A 21347-nucleotide genomic window follows, 5' to 3' on the forward strand; every position below is an offset into this window, starting at 1 on the left:
CCAAGATCATCCAGTCCAACCTAGCACCCAGCCCTAGACAGTCAACTAGACCATGGCACTAAGTGCCTCAGCCAGGCTTTGCTTCAACACCTCCAGGGACAGCAACTCCATCACCTCCCTGGGCAGGGCATTCCAATGCCAATCACTCTCTCTGCCAACAACTTCCTCCTAACATCCAGCCTAGACCTCCCCTGGCACAACTTGAGACTGTGTCCCCTTGTTCTCTTGCTGCTTGCCTGGCAGAAGAGACCAACCCCACCTGGCTACAGCCTCCCTTCAGGGAGTTGTAGACAGCAATGAAGTCAGCCCTGAGCCTCCTCTTCTCCAGGCTGCACACCCCCAGCTCCCTCAGCCTCTCCTCATAGGATTTGTGCTCCAGGCCCCTCACCAGCTTTGTTGCCCTTCTCTGGACACGTTCCAGCACCTCAACATCTCTCTTGAATTGAGGAGCCCAGAACTGGACACAGCACTCAAGGTGTGGCCTGACCAGTGTTTAGTACAGGGGAAGAATAACCTCCCTTGTCCTTCTGGGCACACGGTTAAGGTGTGCTGGGGTGCTGGAAGCAGGCCTTGCCAGTGACAGAGCAATGAAAGGTGAGCACCTACCCACACAAGCTAAACATGTAACACTGTCTCTGCATATGCTGCGGCGCTCTCTGTGCAGTATTCTAAACGTTGCAGTGTCAGCTCAAGCCAGCAGGCTTCTGAGTCCTCCTCTGTCTAGCAAGCTTTCCTCAAAAAAAAAAAGAAACCAGCAATTCCTCAGTCATTTTCCTTTTACTGGTGTACACAAGACACTACTAAATTACACAACTTTCACTTCAACAACATATAGAACCATGAAATTAACTCCTTGGAAAATACTGGGGAAAACCTGGGAGAAATGAAACTTTGCCCCAAAGATTTCATCAGTAATGTGAGAGTAACTTCTGAGTAGGAGGGGAGAAACACGTCACAAAAATGAAAACAACCTGCAGTTTTGGCAATCTTCTCTGCAGAGGTCAAATACCAAAAATAGCAAGGGATCTGAACAGCAAGCAGATGAAATCTTGCATTGCTCTTTCCTACCATAAACAATACAAACAGACCCTCCCTTTATTTTCACCATTACTGAAAGTTCAAGAACAAACTAAGAACAAACCTGGAGCTCTGGGCAGCGGAAAGCAACTCATGCATGCAACACGACATGTGGTTTGCATTTGAAAGGAAGAAGGCAAAGCACAAGGTTGGCTGAGGAGAGCACATTAGTACGCTGCACTTCACTAAAGCAAAATGCCTTTAGAGACCTCTCCTCACTGGCACTGCTTCACAGCACAAGATAGATCAGCCAAGTGATCTAAGCACTGTGGGGAAGCACAAAACACTCACCAGGCATGCATAATTCCTGCAAGATGCAAACTTCTGTAGTTGATGTTGTTGTTTTACCAAAGCAGAGAAATGGCTTTCCAGCATTCCCACAAAACCATTTTAAGGCAAAGAGAAGAACATTTAGCCTATCAAGCAGGAAGGGAAAGAGATGCACAGAAGGCTACGCTGAAGTGCAGAGACAAGATGTAAACTGCCAAGAGAATTATTTCATCCCTTCGGATCAGCAACATCAGTGCTGGGCCCCATCCTCTTTAACATCTTCATAGATGATCTGGATGAGGGCATGGAGTCAGTCATCAGCAAGTTTGCAGATGACACCAAGCTGGGGGCAGATGTGACTGAGTTGGAGGGCAGAAGGGCTCTGCAGCGGGACCTTGACCGCCTGGACAGATGGGCAGAGTCCAATGGGATGGGGTTCAATAGCTCCAAGTGCAGGGTGCTGCACTTTGGCCACAACAACCCCATGCAGAGATACAGGCTGGGGTAAGAGTGGCTGGAGAGCATCCAGACAGAGAGGGATCTGGGGGTGCTGATTGATACCTGCCTGAACATGAGCCAGCAGTGTGCCCAGGTGGCCAAGAAAGCCAATGGCATCCTGGCCTGCATCAAGAATGGTGTGGTCAGCAGGAGCAGGGAGGTCATTCTGCCCCTGTACTCTGCACTGGTTAGACCACACCTTGAGTACTGTGTTCAGTTCTGGGCCTCCCAGTTTAGGAGGGACATTGAGATGCTTGAGCGTGTCCAGAGAAGGGCGACGAGGCTGGGGAGAGGCCTTGAGCACAGCCCTACGAGGAGAGGCTGAGGGAGCTGGGATTGGTTAGCCTGGAGAAGAGGAGGCTCAGGGGTGACCTTATTGCTGTCTACAACTACCTGAGGGGTGGTTGTGGGTAGGAGGAGGTTGCTCTCTTCTCTCAGGTGGCCAGCACCAGAACGAGAGGACACAGCCTCAGGCTGCGCCAGGGGAGATTTAGGCTGGAGGTGAGGAGAAAGTTCTTCACTGAGAGAGTCATTGGGCACTGGAATGGGCTGCCTGGGGAGGTGGTGGAGTCGTCGTCCCTGGAGCTGTTCAAGGCAAGATTGGATGTGGCACTTGGTGCTATTGACAGGCTGGGTGACAGGTTGGCGTGGATGATCTTGGAGGTCACTTCCAACCTGGTTGATTCTATGATTCTATGCTTCAGGGGTCAATAATATTTTTAGAAAGGAAACTGTAACTTTGTTGCACTCATCTTTTGAGGGCACAAGCAGATATTCCTGTCAACAGAGAAACAAAACCCCTTTTGAAATGTTATATGGGATATCCATAGAGAGAACACAAAAACAACTCTGTGTTTGACCAGGTGTAGTTTTAAATGCATGAATCATAAGAACAACATATTGAATACTTTCATCAGAGGAAAACTTTAAAACATAGGCTTTTGCTGTAAGATCTTGCATGTCCCCTAGAAAGAATTGTTCCAATTTTGCATCCAACACTAGAAAGCATGGCAGAGGCAGGTGAGATTTGAACACAAATTAACAGTTTAACTTAAGCAACTGAAACTCTACTGATACAAATAGATAACTAAAGGCATGGTACAGAACTGCAAAGGGACAAGATGACAAGTCATCCTGGGAAAAACCCAAGTGCAGAGCAATCCAATGTACAATTAAATATGGAGCAAAGCTGGAGGTGGGGAAATTCAGACTGAACATGAAGAGGAAGTGCTTCACCATGTGAGGGATGAAAGCCTGGAATGGTTTGCCCAGGGAAGTAGTTGAGGCCCCATTCCTGGAAGTGTTTAAGGCCAGGCTGGATGAGGCTCTGGCCAACCTCATCTAGGGTAGGGTGTCCCTGCCCATGGCAGGGGAGTTGAAACTAGATGATGCTTGTGGTCCCTTCCAACCCTGACTGATTCTATGATTCTATAAAGCAGCTCAAATAAGCCAGGAAATACCAAAGAAATACCAAAGGAAACTACACAAAAGCTCAAATTTCTACTTTTGGCTTCAAATTAAAGTTAAAGCTGTCAAAATGTGATGCTCAGAGAGCTAAACTACCTTCTCCAAAACAACTTAGCTAATATAAAACATGGGAAACAGACTCTAAATACTCTAAGAAGCCGTGTCAAAAACTATTTTAAACATGTTTGAGATTTTTCCTTTCTCAGTCTTCTCTTTTGACCCAATTCCATGCTAGTGACACAGACCTACTAACAGAGCAGCAGCAAAGTAAGCTCTGTCACCAGATTCACACTGACGTGAGCAAGTGGATCCGACTAAGAACTCTCTTGCGAGGAAGGAGGTCTCCTCGTACTGACCTCAGCAGGTAGAGGATGTTATTGCATCCAGGTGTTGATGAGGTGGTCATCCAATAAAGGAGACTGCAAAGGAATAAGAGGATAAGAGATGCTCTATTTTACTCTCATGGCTATTCTCAGATCAAGCTGACAGAAGCTTCAGAAGCAATCCTATTTTATAAAGGCAGATCTGAAAGGTTTCCAGCCAAAGGTTAAATTACAGAGAGATACTGTAACAGGGACATTTATTTTCTAAATTCTACATATTATTCTTTATTTTTGTAAAGAACACTATTTAAAAGCCCTCTGCAAAAGCTGATCTATGCCTGAATTGCACACTTATGGCCTCTGAACAGGTAAATGACAAACTCTGCATCCTCAGGTGGATTCTACAGAACAGGCAAAAGCTGCCAGGAAAAGCATCCTGGCACCAGACCTCAACATTTGCATGGAAGCAAGTCCCTGAGATGGAGGTCAAATACAAAGTTTGTGCCTACTGCTCCTCCCAGGCATAGACAATGCCCAGTCTGTATTCCAGCCCAGCACACTCACAATGTACAGGGCAAGGCATTCACACCATCTTCTAAAAGAAGGGCAAGCATCTAGAAGTGAAGTCACAGCAAGTTCTGCAACATTCACTCTCTAACAACCATGTCCTCCTTGGATGGGACCCAGGCTATTGTTTAGCGCTCCTCAAAGAATGGAAGGCAGACAACATATGTACCCTATAGCTCCAAAAAGCCTCACTGTCCAAGTGCTATAGAAACACCAGAGCTGCCGACTCCAGTAGATGCTAAATAACTCAGTGCCAGAGCTCAGCACCTTTGTGTCCTGGTGTCTGTAATGAACCATAGCTGCTCAGCCAACTCACTGCAGACCTTGAAGGCAATCCAAGTCTCAGCCTTCTGCGTTTGTGCTTATCTCATCAGACCACAGTGACCACAGAAAAGTTACTTCCTTTCTCTTGCGAGCACCTCCCACTGTAGGCACCATATTGACATTACTTCTTGTAACCACAAACATAGGAAAGAAGATACAGAACAAATTAGATTTGCAATTATGTACAAGCCAGCAACTGCTGGAAATCAAATGTGTGGGGTACAGTGTTCTCCTGCACGTAGTGTTAAGATTTTCTCCACTCACACTTCCTCAATATGAGCATAATCAGCTAAGAGAAAGTTCACTCCTTTCTCTGAACTATTCCTCACATCTCCTCCCTAAAAGTACTTTCTTTTGTTAAAAGGTCAAATAGCTTGCTGCTTGACTTTGCACTAGAGCTGCGCACCAAGATGGTCACCTCACACATAAAGAGAGAAATAAAGCTATTCATCAGAGTGAATTTGAACAACAGCCTGGTCTGTGAACACTGATGCTGGCAGAACAGCTTATTGAGTAATTCCCAGCAAGCTGCAACATTCAGTCTTTCTTAATCAGTGAAACAAAGGCAGTATTTGCCTATCTTGCAATGCTTGTGTACACAAACATTACTAAGTGCAGTTAGCAGCAGAATTTCAAAAGAGAAAGCCCTGTTCTGAGTATCTACACTACAAGGTGTAGTGTGAAAGTCACAGTAACACCACAATACACTTGCAGATTCCACCAATGAAAAGTGCTTCGAGGTCCTTTCAAGCCTGGGAGTGCTGTGTCCAGTTCTGGGCCCCTCCATTCAAGAGAGATGTTGAGAGACTGGAACATGTCCAGAGAAGGGCAACAAAGCTGGTGAGGGGCCTGGAGCACAAAATCTATGAGGAGAGGCTGAGGGAGCTGAGGGTGTTTAGCCTGAAGAAGAGGAGGCTCAGGGGTGACCTCATTACTGTCTACAAATCCCTGAAGGGAGGCTGTAGCCAGGTGGGGGTTGGTCTCTTCTGCCAGACAACCAGCCACAGAACAAGGGGACACAGTCTCAAGTCGTGATGGGGGAGGTCTAGGCTGGATGTTAGGAGGAAGTTGTTGTCAGAGAGAGTGATTGGCATTGGAATGGGCTGCCCAGGGAGGTGGTGGAGGCACCATCCCTGGAGGTGTTCAAGAGAAGCCTGGCTGAGGCACTTAGTGCCATGGTCTGGTTGACTGGATAGGGCTGGGTGCTAGGTTGGACTGGATGATCTTGGAGATCTCTTGCAACCTGGTTGATTCTATGATTCTAAGAAAGTACTCCAAGAGAAATAGAGCAAAGCTGGAGGTGGGGAGATTCAGACTGGACATGAGGAGGAAGATGTTCAGCATGAGAGTGGTGAGATCCTGGAATGGGTTGCCCAGGGAGGTGGTTGAGGCCCTGCTCAGGCTGGATGAGGCTGTGTCCAGCCTGATCTAGGGTAAGGTGCCTGTGCCCATGGCAAGGGGATTGGAACTAGATGATCCTTGTGGTCCCTTCCAACCCTGACTGATATAATATTCAGGGCCATTTTAAGGTCAACAAACCCACTTCATAAATGGGCATCCCCAATGATCCACCCTACTGAGAAAAGTGAAAGGAAAAAATCACCTATGCATCTGTAAGAATATTTCAGTGACTTTGAAAAAACACCATTTGTTTTCTTCAATTTAGATATTGCCTCTTGGTATTACCAATATCCTCACATGGAAAAAAAAAAAAAAGAAATAAGCAATTAAAATCTTCCCAAATATTACTGAATTTTGCTGAATTTCCTCCAGAGAATTTGTTTTGACACTACAGGAAGCCTGGGAAATTTCAGCCTAAATTTGGCAGTAACTGGAATAAAAGGGTATGAAGAAATTTAGCTACAGCAGGAAAAATAGCTCCTACTACCACACAACGGGTGCCAAAATACCTATAATAAGATAAAATGTTCTATTTACCAAGATCTTCTAGATTTCTTTTTTTTACAACAGCAATTTAGCTTAAGTACACTTTGTTACCAGAGCTCACTCTTCAAAACACAAGACTATTATGTTTATATGACTCTTCTTAAAAACCCAAGCTTAAATAAGCCACTGTGGTTCTCATCTGCAGTAGGAATATTGCTGGTGAGCTGCTAAGAAGATATTGCCCTTCCTGCACTGGTATTTTCTGAACACATCTCTGGGCTTGGCAATTTTGAACACTACACAAGCACCACTGCCCAAGCAATTCCCTGCAGTTCCAGATGTACTGCGCAGGCACAGACATCTGTCAAGCTTAAGCAGGGGAAACGACTTCTCTTCATTTACCTCATTAGATTCCCCAAGAACATGTAGATCACCTGAGGGATGGCAAAGATCTCAGGTCCAGCCAGCATGGGTTTAGGAAGGGCAGATCCTGCCTTTCTAACCTGATCTCCTTCTATGATCAGGTGAGCCGCTTGGTGGATGTGGGGAGGCCTGTGGATGTGCTCTATCTGGACTTCAGCAAGGCCTTTGACACTGTCCCCCACAGCAAACTGCTGGCTAAGCTGTCAGCCCGTGGCTTGGATGGTAACACTCTGTGCTGGGTTAGGAACTGGCTGGAGGGCCGGACCCAGAGAGTGGTGGTGAATGGTGCCACATCCAGCTGGCGGCTGTCACTAGTGGTGTCCCTCAGGGATCTGTGCTGGGCCCCATCCTCTTTAACATCTTCATAGATGATCTGGATGAGGGCATCGAGTCAGTCATCAGCAAGTTTGCAGATGACACTAAGCTGGGGGCAGATGTGACTGAGTTGGAGGGCAGAAGGGCTCTGCAGCGGGACCTTGACCGCCTGGACAGATGGGCAGAGTCCAATGGGATGGGGTTCAATAGCTCCAAGTGCAGGGTGCTGCACTTTGGCCACAACAACCCCATGCAGAGATACAGGCTGGGGTCGGAGTGGCTGGAGAGCAGCCAGACAGAGAGGGATCTGGGGGTGCTGATTGATACCCACCTGAAGATGAGCCAGCAGTGTGCCCAGGAGGCCAAGAGAGCCAGTGGCATCCTGGCCTGCATCAGGAATGGTGTGGTCAGCAGGAGCAGGGAGGTCATTCTGCCCCTGTATTCTGCACTGGTCAGACCACACCTCGAGTACTGCGTTCAGCTCTGGGCCCCCCAGTTTAGGAAGGACACTGAGATGCTTGAGCGTGTCCAGAGAAGGGCGACGAGGCTGGGGAGAGGCCTCGAGCACAAGCCCTACGAGGAGAGGCTGAGGGAGCTGGGGTTGTTTAGCCTGGAGGAGGCTCAGGGGTGACCTTACTGCTGTCTACAGCTACCTGAGGGGTGGTTGTGGCCAGGAGGAGGTTGCTCTCTTCTCTCAGGTGGCCAGCGCCAGAACAAGAGGACACAGCCTGAGGCTGCGCCAGGGGAGATTTAGGCTGGAGGTGAGGAGAAAGTTCTTCACTGAGAGAGTCATTGGACACTGGAATGGGCTGCCCGGGGAGGTGGTGGAGTCGTCGTCCCTGGGGCAGTTCACGGCAAGGTTGGATGTGGCACTTGGTGCCATGGTCTAGCCTTGGGCACTGTGGTAAAGGGTTGGACTTGATGATCTGTGAGGTCTCTTCCAACCTTGGTGATACTGTGATACTGTGATACTGTGGTACCTCCACCAGTCACATCCTACAATATCCATTTTTCATACTTAGCTAATCCAGAACATCACCATGTCAAGGTAATTTGTCAGACTCTCTCTAATATCAAAGCAACAGGAGAAACTGGAGATCCCTGTGTGCCCATGACAGTTCACAGACTATCAGTTTCCAAAACATGCTCTTTGTGCACAGCCTGACAGCTGGAGACTCTGCTGAATCCTTAATGTGCCCTAAGCTCGATTTTCAAAGCATTGTATCAGACAAAAGGAAAAGATGTCATGTAAGTGACAACAGGAGGATGGAAGAGGCTGAAATATAGGGGTTTAGAACAATGTTGAGTCTATCCTGTTCAGGAGAATTTACTTTTCAGTCTACATAAAAGACGTTAAGGCATCAAGTATGTGTACACTGTACCCATACAAGACACCCTCTTGAGGTCTTTTGTTTTCAAGAGCCTTTAGGCAGTGTTTACACTTGAACCATATGTAGCACTCCAGTACCAGTGTCATCAGTGCCATGCACAGACAACAATTCATTTTCCCCTTTTCATCACATCCAAATGCACAATGATTTTCCACCATACTGCACTGCTAAGTTCACATTCAACTTCTTTCACTGTGAGGGTGGTTTAGGACTGGGTCATAAGAAATGGAATAGTGAAAAGGAAAGGCAAAAACCAAGTATACAGGTATTGATATTGATCCTTGCTGATCAAGAGGCCTGCTGTATGCAGCAATACAGGCAATCCCTGCTGGCAAACCATAACAAAATACATATGCTTTTCTTAGCACCCAGGAACCCCTGAGACCTGGGTAAGGGAGTTTTTGCCATCCACACAGACCCTTCCTATATCTTAGGCAGACAGTGTTGCCTCAAAACAATAAAAAAGTAAAAGGCAAAGTCAAGAGCTTTATGAATTTTAATCAGCCTGCTCTCAAGCCACGTTTGTTCTCAACGCTTTAGTCCATTCGTATTTCACAGGGTCACAGCAGGTTGCCAGCAGGGCTCTTTGCTGAAGCCTGTCTCTTGATAACTAAACCAGAAGAGGATGGGTCAAATGATCCAGGGAATGGACTGTTTATTTTACAAGTAGTTGGGATGCTTTGCCTTGTATAGCTTGGCAAAGACAGAGACTGAGATATGATTACCATCTACAAACACATCAAAGGAATAAACGCTGGAGGGAGGGGGGGGCTACTCAAGAACAATGCTGGCACAACGGTTTAAGAATATAAACTGACCATAAATAAAATTTAGAGCAGAAATTATAAAGTTTATCTTTCAAAATAGGTTTCCAATTAAAACAGTGGGGGCAAAAACTTTGACCGTTTCAGGCTACATTTACAGCTTCATCAGCCTGGCTCCCACTGCTGCCCTTGCACGGCAAAGAACACAGAAGGGAAGGCAGACAGAAAAACATGCAATTCCCGAGGTAAGCTGGCTCAGGAGTTCTGGAAGACACCACAGTGCCAGGCAGACAATAGCAAGACACAACAGTCACTTACTGCATAGTTTACTGGGCCCCTCAATTCAAGAAGGATGTTGAGGTGCTGGAACATGTCCAGAGAAGGGCAACGAAGCTGGTGAGGGGCCTGGAGCACAAACCCTATGAGGAGAGGTTGAGGGAGCTGGGCCTGTTTAGCCTGGAGAAGAGGAGGCTCAGGGGTGATCTTATTACTGTCTACAACTACCTGAAGGGGCATTGTAGCCAGGTGGGGTTGGGCTCTGCTGCCAGGCAAGCAGCAACAGAAGAAGGGGACACAGTCTCAAGTTGTGCCAGGGTAGGTATAGGCTGGATATTAGGAAGAAGTTCTTCACAGAGAGAGTGATTGGCATTGGAATGGGCTGCCCAGGGAGGTGGTGGAGGCACCGTCCCTGGGGGTCTTCAAGAAAAGCCTGGATGAGGCACTTAGTGCCATGGTCTGGTTGATTGGTTAGGGCTGGGTGCTAGGTTGGACTGGATGATCTTGGAGGTCTCTTCCAACCTGGTTGGTTCTGTGATTCTATGATTCAGGAAGTGTACTTAAGACCACGCTTAAGAATGTGTACTTAAGAGGGTAGATGTGTGCACAGAGAGAATGCAATTGCAGCGTTAAGGTGGCTCCTCTCCTCATGCCTCTGGAATTGTCACAACAGAAGTCTAAGGACTTCAGTGTGCCCCTCCAAGCAGTCAGATCTTCTTGCAAAGGCTGCTGCATGAGGAATGCGACACTTCTCTTTCAAGTCGGAATGTTTATCAGTCACTACAATGTAGAACTGAAGACTTTTTGTCTTGTGCTGACAGTATCTCTCAGTGCACCACAAGCATGACATCAGCGTGGCTGCAAACATGTGCCCCAGGCAATCTCACAGCCGCTGGAAGGCAGAAGGGTGTCTGACGGACACAGGCTGTCATTTCGCACTCGGCCCACCTGATGTCACTAATGACCACCACTCATGAGCAGCAAAATCGCTTCCAGAAGCAGCAAAGACATTCACAGTAGCACAGTATCACAGTATCATCAGGGTTGGAAGAGACCTCACAGATCATCAAGTCCAACCCTTTACCACAGAGCTCAAGGCTAGACCATGGCACCAAGTGCCACGTCCAATCCTGCCTTGAACAGCTCCAGGGACGGCGACTCCACCACCTCCCCGGGCAGCCCATTCCAGTGTCCAATGACTCTCTCAGTGAAGAACTTTCTCCTCACCTCCAGCCTAAATCTCCCCTGGCACAGCTTGAGGCTGTGTCCTCTTGTTCTGGTGCTGGCCACCTGAGAGAAGAGAGCAACCTCCTCCTGGCCACAACCTCCCCTCAGGTAGCTGTAGACAGCAATAAGGTCACCCCTGAGCCTCCTCTTCTCCAGGCTAACCAATCCCAGCTCCCTCAGCCTCTCCTCGTAGGGCTGTGCTCAAGGCCTCTCCCCAGCCTCATCGCCCTTCTCTGGACACACTCAAGCATCTCAATGTCCCTCCTAAACTGGGAGGCCCAGAACTGAACACAGTACTCAAGGTGTGGCAATTCAAAAGCAAAGTACTTGCTCTTTTTGGTATTCTTACATGCATTTTAATCAGTTCGGGTAAGCTGATTGTCTCCTGGACTGGATGATCTTGGAGGTCTCTTCCAACCTGGTTGATTCTATGATTCCTACAACAGTGTGACATTCGAGTATACAATAACTTGATGCAAGGTACAGGAAAAAAGCCTGAAGTACTGCAAAGAACATTATTAAGGTATCAGCATTTACTTATGTTCCTTTTAAAAGCTTCAGACCCTCTAATTAGACTATTAATTAAAAATCACAGCCTTCACTTAAAACTGTCTAGCATCAAACACTGAAGAAGAAAAAAGCCCAGAGTCAACTACATTGTAACTTTCTGATGTGTCAAAAAGATTAAGTTACAGGCTCTTTTTTTAAACTCTACTTTTGTGAACTCAGTTCAGAGCTTTTGATCTTTTAAACTTCCTGACATCACAAGATGAGACTCTGGTATTGAGTCTGAGACACTGGTCCACGCAATGCACACAGAAGCATACAGATAACAACTGACTTCTGTGCATCGGTATTTGCTCTTTAAACATCCAGCAAGTGCTGAGCTCATAGACATCCATCACTAAATTTTCCTAGGAAGTAGGAACAAACCAAATCCAACAGACAAAAAAACCCTCTTAGATATATAGAATCAACCAGGTTGGAAGAGACCTCCAAGATCATGCAGTCCAACCTAGCACCCAGCCCTATCCAGTCAACCAGACCATGGCACTAAGTGCCTCAGCCAGGCTTTGCTTCAACACCTCCAGGGACAGTGACTCCACCACCTCCCTGGGCAGCCCATTCCAATGGCAAGTCACTCTCTCTGTGAAGAACTTCCTCCTTCCTCTGTTATGCTCACATCTGGCTCCTATAAACATTCAGCACACATACACTGTACCAGTTACAGAAGACATTAAACCACATGAATTGATTTTTCCTTAAATCTAGTTTTTCCCCTTTCAAAACTTCCTGAAATGTATTTACTTCCTGAAATATATTTACAGATATTGAGTAAACTATAAGCAATTCACTCACCTAAAAAACAATAAAATAAAATCCTCCACAGACTGTAAACAAAACTTGACTAAGTCAGGTTTGCTACTAAGAGAGAGCTGTATGTTTCTAAACAACAAATTTTGCTTTCACAGCCATCTGCTTGTCCCTTCTGATTCCACAAGGGAATAACAACTCTTAATTCCAGCTCTGTCATTCCCATAGCAACAAATATGCACACGTGTTTATTACTAAAAGATCCTCAAACTGTTCAAGTTACCAGTATCTGAAACTTGCTATTCTATGTACTGCTGGCACCTATACCTCCATCTAGAAATAGTTTGCCAATTTCAGTTCAATGGTGGCTTGTCATTTCACCAGTTGAACTGCTTACCAATTGCACAACACTTTGTACATCCAACTGTATGTCTTATTTCCCATGGAAAACTGAGTAATAGCTTTGCCTACAAATAACAAGCATGAGAAAAATGAAAGATGACAATAGATAGGGCTAACTGCAGAGAGGTGGAAAAGTTGCTAATGCACACAGAATCAGAATCATAGAATCAGTCAGTGTTGGAAGGGACCACAAGGATCATCTAGTTCCAACCCCCCTGCCATGGGCACAGACACCCTACCCTAGAGCAGGCTGGACACAGCCTCAGAGAGCCTGGCCTTAAATGACTCCAGGGATGGGGCCTCAACCACCTCCCTGGGCAACCCATTCCAGACTCTCACCACCCTCATGCTGAACAACTTCCTCCTCACATCCAGTCTGTACCTACCCATCTTCATCTTCTCTCCATTCCCCCTAGTCCTGGCACTCCCTCATAGCCTGAAAAGTCCCTCCCCAGCTTTTTGGTAGGCCCCCTTCAGATACTGGAAGGCCACAAGAAGGTCACCTGGGAGCCTCCTCTTCTCCAGACCGACCAGCCCCAACTCTTTCAGTCTGTGCTCACAGCAGAGCTGCTCCAACATAATTATTAAGGTTCTGAAGAAAAAAAAAATCTCAGTGTCTACAGGTACTAACAACATCTTAATTCAGCCAGCTAAAATCAAACTCAAATTGCAGGAAATAACATATTAAACCAACTGAACTCTATTCTGTCAATACAATTCTATTCTATTCATTTTCAAATTGAATCACCGAAGATTTTAATTTAAAGCAATTGGTTTAATAGGGCACAAGAACTATAGAAGTTTTAATGCACCTGTTTTTTCACAGGTAAGATTCAAGTGCTATATAAAACAATGAACATCCAGAACATCTGAGCGCTGATAGGTTCACAGAAACATAGAATCACCCAGGTTGGAAGAGACCTCCAAGATCAGCCAGTCCAACCTAGCACCCAGCCCTATCCAGTCAACTAGACCATGGCACTAAGTGCCTCAGCCAGCCTTTTCCTCAACACCTCCAGGGACAGGGACTTCACCACCTCCCTGGGCAGCCCATTCCAATGCCAATCACTCTCTCTGACAACAACTTCCTCCTAACATCCAGCCTAGACCTCCCCTGGCACAACTTGAGATTGTGTCCCCTTGTTCTGTTGCTGCTTGCCTGGCAGAAGAGACCAACCCCCACCTGGTTGCAACCTCCCCTCAGGTAGTCATAGACAGCAATGAGGTGACCCCTGAGCCTCTTATTCTCCAGGCTAAACACCCCCAGCTCCCTCAGCCTCTCCTCATAGATTTTGTGTTCCACAATCAGCTTTGTTGCCCTTCTCTGGACACGTTTCAACACCTCAACATCTCTCTTGAATTGAGGAGCCCAGAACTGGACACAGCACTCAAGGTGTGGCCTGACCAGTGCCAAGTACAGGGGCAGAATAACCTCCCTTGTCCTGCTGGCCACACTGTTCCTGATCCAGGCCAGGATGTCATTGGCTCTCCTGGCCAACTGGGCACACTGCTGGCTCATCTTCAGCTACTATCCACCAGTACCTTCAGGTCCCTTTCTGCCTGGCTGCTCTCAGCCACTCTGTCCCCAGCCTGGAGCACTGCTTGGGGTTATTGTGGCCAAAGTGCAGAACCCTGCACTTGGCCTTGTTCAATCTCATCCCATTGGCCTCTGCCCACCCATCCAGCCTGGCAAGGTCCCTCTGCAGGGCTCTCCTACCCTCCAACAGATCAACACCTTTTTAATTAAGTTTTCATTTAGGTAGAAAACTACAAAATTAAAGAGAAATAGCAAGTGCTCTATATAAGACTTCACTGTGGCCTTGTAAAACAAGCTTCCAAAAGAAAAACAACAGGGATTAACAGGTTTTAAAATATTCCTCTATCTGTTGCAACTCTTAAATGTTAGGGTCACTGCAAAATATTTTCAGCAACTCAAATAATAACAGATTTCTGAGACTATTCAGAGTCTACAAGAAGTGCTTTCATATTAATATGAAAAGGGAAGGTGAAGTCTGTAAAGAGTATAAACAATAGTACAGGCGGTTCATCTTGCAAAGGAGATCAGACAAGATTATACAATAGTCCTTCTGGACTGAAACATCTGACATAATGAAACAGAATGAAAACATATCAGAGGTCTCTTCCAACCTGGTTGATCCTATTCTATTAGTCTCTTCTGCCAGGCAACTGGCAAGAGAACAAGGGGACACAGTCTCAAGTTGTGCTGGGGGAGGTCTAGGCTGGATGTCAGGAGGAAGTTCTTCACAGAGAGAGTGATTGGCATTGGAATGGGCTGCCCAGGGAGGTGGTGGAGTAACAGTCCCTGGAGGTGCTGAAGAAGAGAACTGGATGAGGCATTTAGTGCCATGGTCTAGCTTATTGGCTAAGGCTGGGTGCTAGTTTGGCCTGGATGATCTTGGAGGTCTCTTCCAACCTGGTTGATTCTATGAACTCTATTCAGACAGAAGAGTTTTAAAGAAAATACTAACATGGGCTTGTCAAAATAGACAGGTGCACAGCATTTGCTTCCTGCCACTACTTAGAAATGTTTTGATTGCTGAAAACACTTGAATATCCTGCATAAGGCCTAAAAACAAGACAGAAGCCCTGCTCTAAGTTGTGACCTTCAGAACAGCCTAAATGATACTACACACATGTTCATCTTGTAATTTGAGTATGTCTTTTCTGTGATGCAGATCACCTTAGTTTCATTTTCTAGTGAGCTGTCCAACCCCATCTCCTGCTTTGTTCTCACTGATATACTTGGTTTAAACTTGCATCAAAGTACCAAAAGGCAAAAAAAAAAAAAACCCAACCCATATCACAGAAACAACTAATCCAAACTAATTATTCCAAAGGCAACCTTTCTGCAGAGACATGCTTCACTCCTAAAGCTTTATCTACTAAGCAAATCTTTTACCTACAGTTTCACAATCTGTCCCATTTATTACAGAAGCTACTACAACCCATTCAGCTTGGTCATGTCCATGCATCAAGCTATCTCCACTTAACCAACCATCCCTAAATTAAACACTCGAAGATTCTTTATAGACTGCACTGAAGGTGTCTCATCTCTGCACATTGACTGCACCATCCCCACTACTGAATCAAACATGCTTCTGTCAAAACCAGCACCAACTGCACTTGGTTTCTAGGTACAAATTGCTGCAGTAGAGATGTCCTTTCCATAAGTTTCAAGAGCTGCTGGTAGGAAAAAAGGGAAGGCAGCCTTGAGGGGAAGACAGGGGAAGGGAAAGGAGGTGGCAGGAGGAAACGATAGAGGAAAATGCACCACCAAGAACTTATGTAACCCTTCTGCTAAAGGAAAAGGGACAATATAGGAATACAAGAAGGGGAAGACCTAAAGGAAAAATGGACATTGGGGTTAGGATAAAGTGTGAAGATGGCACAGGAACATTTGAGACTGAACTTCCTCACTCCACATGGCTCTAGGCAACACACTCTTTTTTATGCATTTCCTATGTCCTCCATTGACCACCTTGTACTTAAATTGCTTGCAAGCCCACTTGTCTCCAAAATCTGGCCTTGCCAAGAATCCAACTCACAAATCTCAACACACATTTTCAACGTCCAGTACGAAACCCAGAAAGGAGATGCAGACCCACACAGAAGACATCTTTTCACTCACCAATTAAAGCCAAGTCCTAGAAGTCTGCACAAGTGACTTCACATTGACATGGCTAATCATCGTGGTAGCCATACCAAAGCTACAGAACTCAGCTGGGAAGTGCTGCCAGTATATAACAGCAGTGAGACATGAGACCTCCCATGCGGTCAGGCATCGAGCAGATTCTAGAGTCACCCAGCAAAGAACTGTTGTCCTCAAGAACAATACAGTGAAAGGAAGAGGAAAAAAACCCTAAACATTTCTAAGAAACATCTTATATATACTTAGGTGCATTTAAAAAACTACCTGCACACCATCTATCATCCCATGTACAAGAGAACTTTTATGTGGCAAAAAAAAAAAGATGGTAATTGTTCCCAGAAAGTCTGAGAACAAACAAGAAATAGCCAAAGCACCAGGACACTGTTCATACATCCAGCATACTTTGTAATACCTATAGGTTATATAAATTTTAAGGATATACATACTATAACTTTGGCAATGGTTTCTACAACTTATTCTTTTTTCTTGGAAAACCCAAACTAGATGTATTCCCCAGGGGAATAACTCAAAATCAAAGCTTTTACTTTGTTTTAGACTGCAACTCTTAGAATCATAGAATCATAGAATCAACCAGGTTGGAAGAGACCTTCAACATCATCCAGTCCAACCTAGCACCCAGTCCCAGCCAGTCAACTAGACCATGGCACTAAGTACCTCAGCCAGGCTTTCCTTGAACACCCCCAGGGACAGTGACTCCACCACCTCCCTGGGCAGCCCATTCCAATGCCAATCACTCTCTCTGACAACAACTTCCTCCTAACATCCAGCCTAGACCTCCCCCTGCACAACTTGAGACTGTGTCCCCTTGTTCTATTGCTGCTTGCCTGGCAGAAGAGACCAACTCCACCTGGCTACAGCCTCCCTTCAGGGATTTGTAGACAGTAATGAAATAACCCCTGAGTCTCCTCTTCTCCAGGCTAAACACCCCCAGCTCCCTCAGCCTCTCCTCATAGGGTTTGTGTTCCAGGCCCCTCACCAGCTTTGTTGCCCTTCTCTGGACATGTTCCAGCACCTCAACATCTCTCTTGAATGGAGGAGCCCAGAACTGTATTAAGACAGATGCCCATCTTCACCAAATTTAGATGGATTCAGCTGGTACTTACCAATATAACTGCTTAATAAATGTATTTTATCTGGCAGTACAGGCCCCACCTTTAATCCCGACAACCCATAAGCAGCCAGTCACAGCTCTAAGCATATATGCCTGCTCACATTAGCAATACACTGATGTAGCCCTCATGCCAGGCTCAAGGTTAGCCCACTCTCTCCCAGACACATCGAAGCGAGGTGGCCAGGCCAGTGTTAACCCTGTCCAGAGTGCTTGGAGAGCAGTCAGTATTTCCAGGCTTCAATGAGTGACAGGATGAACTCACCGTGCGTTTATTCGTGCTTTCACAGCGACACAGACAGCATCACTCCAGTAAAGCAAAAGATACTCCACTAAAACCTAATGGAAAAAGAAGGAAAAGCAGCGCTGAGGGAATGAAACTTCAGAACTTCCCTCCCCAGCCTTCCCCCTCACTACCGCGCAAGGCACTGCACACACCGAGAGAAGACCAACCCCGATGCAAGAAGCAGCTTCAGGAGCAAAACAGCAGCAGCTCCCAGCAGTTGCTCTCCCAGCCCAAACGCCTGCCCTCTCCCTCCGTAAATCCACTGGACTCAGTCTCCTCTCCCCCAACAACCCTTCACAGAGGACCGCTCTCGCCCAGACGATACCCCACAGAGTCACAGTCGCCACCTTCCCCACAGGAACGCTCACACGGCAGACACTGCCCTGCCCACGGCTGCCCCTCAAGCCAAAGGAGCCAGCCCCGCCGCGTCCCTACCCCGCTCCGGTCCCGCTCACACACACCGCACACCGCCCCGCCGCGTCCCTACCCCGCTCCGGTCCCGCTCACACACACCGCACACCGCCCCGCCGCGTCCCTACCCCGCTCCGGTCCCGCTCACACACACCGCACACCGCCCCGCCGCGTCCCTACCCCGCTCCGGTCCCGCTCACGCACACCGCACACCGCCCCGCCGCGTCCCTACCCCGCTCCGGTCCCGCTCACGCACACCGCACACCGCCCCGCCGCGTCCCTACCCCGCTCCGGTCCCGCTCACACACACCGCACACCGCCCCGCCGCGTCCCTACCCCGCTCCGGTCCCGCTCACGCACACCGCACACCGCCCCGCCGCGTCCCTACCCCGCTCCGGTCCCGCTCACGCACACCGCACACCGCCCCGCCGCGTCCCTACCCCGCTCCGGTCCCGCTCACGCACACCGCACACCGCCCCGCCGCGTCCCTACCCCGCTCCGGTCCCGCTCACACACACCGCACACCGCCCCGCCGCGTCCCTACCCCGCTCCGGTCCCGCTCACGCACACCGCACACCGCCCCGCCGCGTCCCTACCCCGCTCCGGTCCCGCTCACACACACCGCACACCGCCCCGCCGCGTCCCTACCCCGCTCCGGTCCCGCTCACGCACACCGCGCACCGCCCCGCCGCGTCCCTACCCCGCTCCGGTCCCGCTCACACACACCGCACACCGCCGCCGCCACCGCCGCGTGCGCGCCGCCCCTCCCCCTGCGGTCTCCGCCCCCCGACCTCTCCCCTGGCAGCCGATTGGCTGCTCCGGCCGCCTCTCCACCAGCCGGCTTCTCTACCTGGCGGTACGGGGGGAAATAACGCAAGGGGATTGGCGCAGGAGGCGGAAGGGGCGTGACCTCTCGCTGCCATCGCCACTCTATTGGCTGGTCGCGGCGGCACGCAGCGCACTGGCAGCTGCGCCCTGCCGCCGGGGACGGGGCAGGCCTCTGCGGCCGAGGGCTTGCCGCCATTAACGGTGCTTAAAGGGGAAGGAGCCGGTGGCGCTTCGCCGTGAAAGCGCCGTGAGGCGCCCAGGGCGTTCCAGCTGGGCCGCGGGATAAGCCTTGCGGTGGAGCCCAGGCTGCCAGCATGAGCTCGCGTCGTGCTTGCCTTCAGACCTGGCTCTGCTTCGCTGGCAGCATCTCTGAGAACCGCTAAAGGAAAACGATTTCACGGCCGGCAGAGCGGAGTTCAAGCGAGTCACCCCAACAGCGAGCGAGCAAAAACACTGCTGGAGCTTTCATAATCCTTCTGTCCCTTCAGGGGCACGCTGCTTCTGGGAGCGTTTCTACACCGCGGCACATGAGATAGATTTAGTCAAGTGGACCACGAGGGGACACAGTCTCAAGTTGTGCCGGGGAAAGTCTAGGCTGGATGTTAGGAGGAAGTTGTTGTCAGAGAGAGTGATTGGCATTGGAATGGGCTGCCCAGGGAGGTGGTGGAGGCACCGTCCCTGGAGGTGTTGAAGCAAAGCCTGGCTGAGGCACTTAGTGCCATGGTCTGTCTGGTTGACTGGCTAGGGCTGGGTGCTAGGTTGGACTGGATGCTCTTGGAGGTCTCTTCCAACCTGCTTGATTCTATGACTCTATGATCACGGATGGAATTTTTCTTAACGGCTTTTTAGCACTAACTGTCACTGTCTTAGTACCTGTCGAGAAACAGAGAAGTGCCAGAACAGCGTTACTGAAGGAGATGCCCCAATCCGTCAGCCTCTAGGTGTGCTGCAGACATACTGGTGTGCTGCACAACGCTGCCAATCTCCAGGACTGCAGGAACACAAAGGCACGTTGTTTCCTGAGAGGGAGCCAAAGAAGGAGAAAGAGAGGAAGGTTAATTAAGCTGCTTTTTCCTTCAGCTTGCTGTGCATTTTTTCCAGATGCTTATTTTTTCTGTTTGAAGTTACAGACAGTATATTTCTAGGTTTGGTTTCCAGACTTAATTTAGTAGACTAGCACCTACAGGTTAAGAGAAGGATAACATATTTAACATTTGCTCCTTTAAACTAAGAATCATAGAATCAGTCAGGGTTGGAAGGGACCACAAGGAGCATCTAGTTCCAACTCCCCTGCCACGGGCAGGGACACCCTACCCTAGAGCAGGATGGACACAGCCTCATCCAGCCTGGCTTTAAACACCTCCACGTATGGGGCCTCAACCACCTCCCTGGGCAACCCATTCCAGCCTCTCACCACTCTCATGCTCAACAACTTCCTCCTTACATCCAGTTTGAACCTACCCAACTTCTTACTTAGTATTGCTCAAAATATTAGAATTCGAAACTACTTGATCCAGCCCTAATTTATTGTCCTGAACCAAAGTGTGTTTGGCTCCCAATTGCAGTATTTAGTCCATAATCTTAGATGGATGTTATTCAGTGAAAAAAAATAGCTTGTACCTTTAGTTTTGTTACAAGCAGATTTGTCTTTCGTGCTACATGCTCTAAGTTTGGGTAAATAATATTATCAAACACAGATAAGTGAAATATTTCCAGCAGTATTTTTAAAGACATGAATATTTTCGTTGGCTTGGTTTTCACTGCCAGGTTTCAAATCAAACCCTAAACATTTGAGCTAACTATATTTTCCTAGCAACATAAAAAAGGGCTTCAGCTAAACTATAAAGTGGTCAGCTCACACGGCTGGATGAGGCTCTTGCCAGGCTGATCTAGGGCAGGGAGTCTCTGCCCATAGCAGGAGGTTTAGAACTAGACGGTCCTTGTGGTCCCTTCCAACCCTGACTGATTCTATGATTCTATAACAACAGGACATAATACACATGACTCGAACCTCAGTTTAATAACCTTCTTAACTCTGATATTCAATAAAAGCAAAAAGTCAATCAAGACACTTCAAAGAACTGACAATTTTGGTTGCCTGCTACTAGAATCATAGAATCATAGAATCAACCAGGTTGGAAGAGACCTCCAAGATCATCCAGTCCAACCTAGCACCCAGCCCTATCCAATCAGCCAGACCATGGCACTAAGTGCCTCATCCAGTCTTTTCTTGAACACCTCCAGGGACAGTGCCTCCACCACCTCCCTGGGCAGCCCATTCCAATGCCAATCACTCTCTCTGTGAAGAACTTCTTCCTAATATCCAGCCTATACCTACCCTGGCACAACTTGAGACTGTGTCCTCTTGTTCGATTGCTGCTTGCCTGGGAGAAGAGGCCACCCCCCACCTGGCTACAATGCCCTTTCAGGTAGTTGTAGACAAGCAATGAGGTCACCCCTGAGCCTCCTCTTCTCCAGGCTAAACACCCCCAGCTCCC

At 48.1% G+C, this 21347-nt stretch overlaps 1 protein-coding gene across 5 annotated transcripts in view; it reads right to left on the reverse strand.

Moving 5' to 3' along the window:
* The window catches only part of WDR89 (WD repeat domain 89), a 28312-nt gene extending 8550 nt beyond the window's left edge, over positions 1-19762 (reverse strand). Inside the window, exons 1-2 of one of the 5 annotated variants that reach the window (XM_064157051.1) lie at positions 19723-19762; positions 17590-17663 (exon numbers count right to left, since the gene is read on the reverse strand). The gene's annotated coding sequence lies outside the window, so the exon portion shown is untranslated. Of the gene's footprint in view, positions 1-3668; positions 3690-17589; positions 17664-17762; positions 17771-18045; positions 18068-18721; positions 18795-19722 lie in introns of those variants that run through there. The other 4 variants (XM_064156961.1, XM_064157111.1, XM_064157180.1 and 1 more) reach the window with 4 other exon arrangements.
* Between the last annotated feature and the right edge of the window lie 1585 nt (positions 19763-21347).

The sequence above is a fragment of the Pogoniulus pusillus genome, chromosome 1 (assembly GCF_015220805.1).
Source record: "Pogoniulus pusillus isolate bPogPus1 chromosome 1, bPogPus1.pri, whole genome shotgun sequence".
NCBI lineage: Eukaryota > Metazoa > Chordata > Aves > Piciformes > Lybiidae > Pogoniulus > Pogoniulus pusillus.